The following is a 7487-nucleotide window of genomic DNA, read 5'->3' as shown; positions in this document are numbered from 1 at the left end:
AGATTCTCAGTGCTGCGCTTTAACCCGCTGCGCCACCAGGGAGGGCCACTTTCAGCTACTTTTAAGCAACTCAAGACTATCATGAGATTATTTATAATTTTGAGCAGCAAGAGCTAAGGAGATGGACTGACTCAATTTTCTAGAAGCCACATTTCACACATACTCTGTGCTATTTTTTAGTTTATGCTAATAGCATATTGTGAATATTATCTCATTTTTTTTGTTTCACTATTTTTCAAATGTGCCATTCTTGATTCTATTTTATACTAATCATTTCAATTACTTCTAATGTTACACTATTATAAATAACATTGCAGTGATATGTACATTTTTAAAAAAGATTTATGCATACAGAATTGGGGGTACAGGCCAGAGGTTCGGGGGTAAGATTCACCAGAGACAAAGTGGGGAGCAGAACAGGCAGATGTACTGAAATACACTGCTGAGGGGAGCAGAGGAGTAAGCAAACTGTACAAAAATGAATAATGATGTACAAAATATAGAAGTAAAATATATATTCCATTTGATTTTTGGCTCTCTGTATTTCTCCATCAATAAAATGCCATGTTAAGAAATTAGTTTTCAAGGTCAAGCTCTGTAATTTCTTTCATTGTTTAACACAGTAATAAATTTATAAATAAATTTTTATTTATTTATTTTTTTTATAAATAAATTTTTAAGAATTGACAACTTTACAATATCTCTGTCCATATATTCAAGTCTTCTTTTGCCATGAAACTGACTTAGCAAAGTTTTAAGCTTTTCCTTCATTCAATTGGTCCTAGAAATTCTTGTTACTGTTTTCAATTATTTTGTTGTCAATCACAAAAAAAGGTCACTTTGCTAATAATAATTTTCATACTGTAACTTGTAGGGTTATAGAAAGCTGAGATTACAATTAGTAATTTTTAATCATCCATCCCACGGCACTCATTTATTAGTTCTAACAGTGTTTCAAATTATTTTCTTGGGAATTCTGATAGCCTTTTTTTCCAATAATTATACTTCAAATTCTTTTACTTCTATTGCAATGACCAGAAATTCCAGAGAATCATGTAAAGTGACAAGTGTGATAGTGCGCATTCTTAATTTGGGGAGGAATGTCTTTAGAATGATATTCCATATAATACTACATACCTGTAATATGTAGTATCTTCCAAAAGAAAAGTTTCATGATCAAAGTAACACAACTGACCTTCTGAACAATGCACATTTAAACTTCACAGTTTTCACTCACAGGATGATTTTTTGTAAACACATGACATAAATGTATAGTATCAATAAATACAGTAAATTGAATGTATTCTTTTCCTTGTGACTGTAGTAACATTTTCTTTCCTGTAGCTTCTTTTGAGAATAAAATATATAACACACGTTAACTGACAAAATATGTGTTAATCAACTGTAGCAGCAAGGCTATCAGTCAAGAGTTAAGTTTTGGGAAAGTCAAAAATTACTCGACAGGACATGGAAGCAGACTAAGTGTTCTCTTACAGATTAGATCAAGAAGTCAAGATATAGGACCTCCCTGGTGGCACAGGGTTAAAGGCTCAGCACTATCAAGCTATCCCAGCCATTGAGGCTGAGGCATGAGTTCAATTCCTGGCCAGGGAGTAACTCACATGGCATACCAGACCACTCCCGTTTTGCCCACTGCTTCCCTCAGAAGTATATTTTCATACATTTGCCTGTGCTGCTCCCCACTCTATCTCTGGTGAGTCCCCTCACCCCCCTGCATTTCTGGCCTATACCCCAGTTCTTCTATGCATAAATAAAAATAAATCTTTTTTAAAAAGCCAGTATGCATTAACTCCATATTATGGAGTAGTACATATAGCCCCAAAAAGGATGGAATGCAGCCATTTTCAACAAAATATAGGGAATTTGAGAAAATTATGTATAGTAATAAACAGCAAAAACAAACTTGAAAAGGTAAAAACACTTTCAAAAACCAGTGGATATCAATAAACACCTTAAGGGTTCCTAGGTTAAGAGGGGAGAGAAAGATAAAAGAAAAATGAAGGATTGTGGAAGGGAAGAAAAATAAAGATGAAAAAAATAAATGAGATAAAACTGAACTTATGATATAATGGAAAACTTAAAAATATAAAAAGCACTAGGTAGAATAAATGTCAAGTATGACTTTTTTTAAAAAAAGATTTATTTATGCATACAGAACTAGCATACAGGCAAGAGGTGCAGAGGCAGTGAGAAGATTCACCAGAGACAGAATGGGGAGTAGAACAGGCAAATCGACAAAGCTGACGAAGCACACTACCTAGGGGAACAATGGGCGGGTCAGGAGAGATCTGCCACGCCATGTGGTCACCTCCCAGTGTCAGGATAGAACTCATGCTGAAGTGGCTTTAGCTTCTTAGTGCTGTGCTTTAACCCGCTGTGCCACCAGTGAGGGCCCAAATATGACTTTTACAAACAGCAAATATCTATAGCATATGAAAATTCATGTGGACTGATGATCACAGTTTTAATCCAGAGGGAACACAATGGACAAGGAGAATATTTTGTGCTTTTTTTTTTTTTAACCTAAATGTATTTATCTAATAAATATCTTTTGATTTTTCAATCTTAAAAATTAAAAGGAAACAGAAATTTTTGGCTGTGCACTATCAATGCAGCTGAACCCCCATTTTACTGAAGGGTCAACTATAAAATTAACATGATTTTCTGATTGTTATTTCAGCTCCCATTTCACTCTTTTCTACCTTGCACTGTACTGAACATTTTTGCCTGATCAGCAGGCACAATGTTAACTTCTGTCAGTAGAGGGCACTGGAGGGACTCTGGAAGAAAAAAGGTTTTTTTCTTACTACTTCCAGTGAGTCCTTCATGGCTTGTTCACATTCTCAGCAAATTGAAACTGTGGTGAGGCAAGAAAAGTGCATAGAGCACAAAATCTGGAAGGCCTTAGACATCTGTCTAGTTAGGCATCACTAAAGTTCTGTTCTTTCTCACACTCCAGTGAATTTAAGCTATAAACCCCCACAGACAGTTTCCAAGAGAGTCCTACCAGCATGGCAACAAAGCGGAAAAGGCAGTTTTTCCAGATTTGTTCCTTCATAGGTACTAAGCCTCAGTCTTAAAGGTAGAAACTTAGTACTTTTATAATCAGTAAAAAGAAATATGATATAATTAAAAAAATCAAATTATTGCTACTGTGACTGCCTTCTAGAATTGCAACTAAACAAAGACTAAGCAAGTTGGGAAAAGTTATACATTTAAATTAAATCAACTATTTGTTATTTTTACTTGTAACAATAAAGCAGCTAGCATCACCTGTGTTAGAGACTGCACTTAACTCAACCATTTGATGTAAGAACTTAAAGAGGTTGATGCTAACTTCTCAATTTTGCAAATAAGAAATGTGAGGCAAAAAAAAAAAAAAAAACTACTCAAGAGGTCAGTTAGAAAACAGCAAAACAGTGAGTAAGTACAAATGTGTGAGGTTCCAAAAATGGAATACGTTTCCAAATTGTTAAATAAAAACTAAAAAAATAGTGTAAGGGAGTTCTAATTATAGTATATTTCACAAAAAGGATGGGCTCTGAGCTGGGTACTAAAGAGGAGGAAAGATGGGAGCAGAAAGAGATATGACAGGTAAGTACAACATATGGGTGACCACAGAATATTGAATGCCTAGGGAAAAGAGTAAGGAGAAAGAAATGGTAGGCTCCAATCAAGAGGGCTTTAAATGGGAATACAGAGTGCACGGGACAAGGAATGGGAGTTTTGGGATTCATAACAGAACATGAACCCAGAAGTAATATCTCAGATTTAAAGAAGGTACAGGGGAAGCGAGAGAGGCAGGGGGAAGGGTGGGAAAAGGCGGCAAGTAAGATCATTTCAAATGCTCTTGTGGCTCTCAAGACATTATAATCAACTGAGAAAGGAACTAAGAAATGTTAAATATTCATTCCAATAGAATGAATGACTAGAGCAAAAAAACAAACAAACAAACAAACAAAACCCCAAAAAACTAAAGAAGGAATTATTATACCAAAATTTTAAACTTAAAAGAAAAAGACGTGATAAAGTCTCAATAGCAAGAATAAGACTGAATAAAGGAGGAGAGGGACTTCCCTGGTGGCACAACAGGTTGGAACATAGTGTTACCAAGTTAGCTGCAGCTGCTTCAGCAGGAAGGGGCCCAGCACTTCTATTGTCTTGCCTGCTGCTCCCCCCAGCAGTAAACTTCCTCAATCTACCTGTTCTGCTTATAGCTCAGTCTCTGATGAATCCTCTCACCACCCCTGCACGTCTGGCCTGTACCCCAGTTCTGTACACAAAATAATCTTTAAAAAAAAAGAAAGAGAAAAGCATGGGAATTCTATTCCTGGGAATAGAATTCTATTCTACTGCTTCACCCCACCCCACCTTACCCTACCCATATATTGTTCCCATACTCATCATGCTTCCCCTATCTTTTATTTTAATCAGTGGTTCCACCTTTATGTTCTAGCAAGGTAGGTCCATCCCTCTGCCGTCCTTCTCTACTTCTGAGCAAACTTCATTACCTTGTCTCAATTTTAACAGTAGTTTTATTTTTCACCATTTCATTGTCATATGACATTCTTTTCCCTTTTATCCTCAGTAACTGCCTTATATTCTAAAAAGGTCTATGTAGAGGCACTAGAGGCATCATGTAATGCAATAGTTATTTCTCAGTTTCATTCATTTGGCCCTCTATCTTCACAGAGCACCTTCATTTTTTAAAAAAGATTTATATATGTATACAAGAACTGGGGTACAGGCCAGAGGTGTGGGGAATGAGAGGATTCACCAGAGACAGAGTGGGGAGAACAGGCAGGTGTACTGAAATACACTGCTGAGGGGAACAGAGGGTTGGACAGGAGAGATACGCCACACGATGGGAGTCACCTCCCTGGCAGAGGATCAAACTGTGCTGCAGAGGCTGTGGATAGCTTCATAGTGCTGCATTTTAACCCTTTGTGCCACCAGGGAGGGCCCAGAACACCTTCATTCTTAGTATTTCAACTACTATCTCTAAGAAGATCCTTTCACATTTTTAGCATTTTAACAGCCATATATCAAACTATATAAGAAGCTTAAAAAAAAAAATCCATAACCCCCCCTTCTGCATATCTGGTTCAATAGAAATGGGAGTACAGTCCATCAGTCTACTTTATAAATCTCCAACGTACAACAAAAGTTAAGAACAACTAAAACTAGAGATTGGAATTTTCATCTCTTCTTTGACTCCATAGCCCATATTCCTTAGTGATTTTTTTTCTCTCACACACATATCCACTTACCTCAATAATTTCTAGACTCTGACAGATGAAAATTTGAGGTGCTTCCTGGGAAATGTCATACTACAGAGTACTTGTTATCATATTACTGGCTCCTCCTTTCCCTGTTCTTCCCTGTATTTTCAAACTTTTTGGTCTCAGAATCTCTTTACACACTTAAAAATTACTGAAGACCCCAAATTAGTTTTTGTTTCTGTGGATTTTTGTTTACTGATACCATACTAGAAATGAGACTGAAGACATTTTATAAAGTATTTATTATTTCATTAAATAATGATAAACTCACTACATGTAGGGCAAATAAAAGTTTAAATAAAAATAACATTTTTTTGCCAAACCAAATTAAAATATTTAATAGAAAGAGTTGCAATGTTTTGCATTTTTGCAAAACTCTTTAGTAGTGTCTGGCTTGATAAAAAATAGCTAGATTTTATTATCTGCTTCGGTATCCACCTGTATCACACATCATGTATACGCCAGCAAGTCTACTGTTCATTCAAGAAGACACAAGAGTGAAAACACAGTAGCTTGGTATTAATATAAAAATGTGGATCCCTTATGTCTTGGAGATGCCCCCAGTGCCCCAGGAAACACTTTGAGAACCACTGTTGTGTAATATTCTACCACTCAAAGACATTTAAGTTGTTTGTAGATGCTTTCATTCAGTGACTAAATTATATTTTGGACACAGAATTAGAACTCACTCATCTCACTGTTCAGCCAACAAAAACAATGTATTGTTTTTGGCCTCTGTTGTAGTTGTTCTCTTATCTCAACTGTACGCCCTCATTGACATTTATAAAGTGGAAATGTAAAACTTTCCTAACAATCATAGTTTAAGACAATCCTATTTCTCTATTCATATTAGGTGACAGCAGCATTTGTTCTATTTTAGGCCCTGTCACATGTCAGTGGAGAACATACGAGCACAGTTCAATCTTCTAAACTCCTAAGCTGCCTCTAGATATCACTTATCTTAAAGCTCAGAACATTAACCACACAAAAGGAAAGCTTTTCTGATCCTTCATGGACCATATCATTTTTCATCTATCATTAAATAAGCACTGATTTTTCGTTAGCACAAAATCCCCACTTAAAGTTCTACAGTACGATTAGAATTTTTCATGACATCTCTCAACTCTCTCTTTTCTATTTTATCTTTGTTACTAGAGATTACTTATTTAAAGTGCAGAGCATTTACCAGGTATTTAACATATGGCTGGCATAAATGAATACACTTCTCTGAATGCCAAAATTATTTTAAAGAAATAATAAAAATTGCATATGTTGATTAACACTTATAGAAGTCTTTATGTATAAATCATTGAAATTAAGTATTCATTTGTTATAACTAAATATCTGTCACAAAATTTACTCAGGTTTTGCTATTCAAGAAACTATTAGGGAAAAATAAACCTTTTTTTTTTTTAACTGAGGTCATATTGGTTTAAGTTACAGATATGTTTTTGAGGATATGCTGGTACATTAAGTGTGAAACCCAACTGTGCTCAACCCATTGTTTTTTCATCTATAGGATAAAAATCTACTTAGGACTTAAATCTATCAAACATTTTCACATATTTAAAAAAGATCTATAATTTAAAAAATTTGAAGTTCATTCTAAAACACTGATATAACTACTAAAAAACTTAAGAGTTATATATAATCAATAAGTTGTTACCTTAAATCCATTTTGTTCCAAAATGGATATAAAATGAGTAAGCTTCCAAATTACTAAAAATAACTATATGAAGAATTTCAAGATTGTTGGATCACATCTAAGACATTCAATTCTGTTACCACTGGAGGATCTAACAAATCCTAAAGGTACTAGATAATATGATAGCGCCTGCAAGTAATTTTCTATGCTAAATAACCGTCTCTGTGTATTTAAAAAATTCTAATGTAGAAATGGGATTTTGTTTCCTGTAACTTTATAGAAGTAGTAGCTAGGTATGATTTAATTTAAATATAGGGATTTTTTTTTTGTAAGTTTCTGTCTCCAATAACAGAATAAGTTGTTTTGTGAGGTGGTATGCTTTCATTAAATGTGCCTAAGCTATTTAGTTATACATAGGACAGACTGTTAAAGGGACATCTCATTATTATTTTGTTGTTGTTGTTGGCTTTTTTTTTTAAATTACAAAGTTTATTTTTACATCATTTTGCACATTTTTTTTTTCCATCTCGATTGTAATC

The 7487-nt window shown here is 34.7% G+C and overlaps 1 protein-coding gene across 1 annotated transcript in view; it reads right to left on the bottom strand.

Moving 5' to 3' along the window:
* FYTTD1 (forty-two-three domain containing 1) overlaps nt 1–7487 on the bottom strand; it is a 35253-nt gene that overhangs the window by 15656 nt on the left and 12110 nt on the right. The gene's annotated exons all lie outside the window — the stretch shown is intronic.

Source organism: Condylura cristata, unplaced genomic scaffold (genome assembly GCF_000260355.1).
Source record: "Condylura cristata isolate star-nosed mole 26May11 unplaced genomic scaffold, ConCri1.0 scaffold00003, whole genome shotgun sequence".
Lineage (NCBI taxonomy): Eukaryota > Metazoa > Chordata > Mammalia > Eulipotyphla > Talpidae > Condylura > Condylura cristata.
Note: the sequence above shows the minus strand (reverse complement) of the source record. Positions and strands in the feature narration are given on the sequence as shown.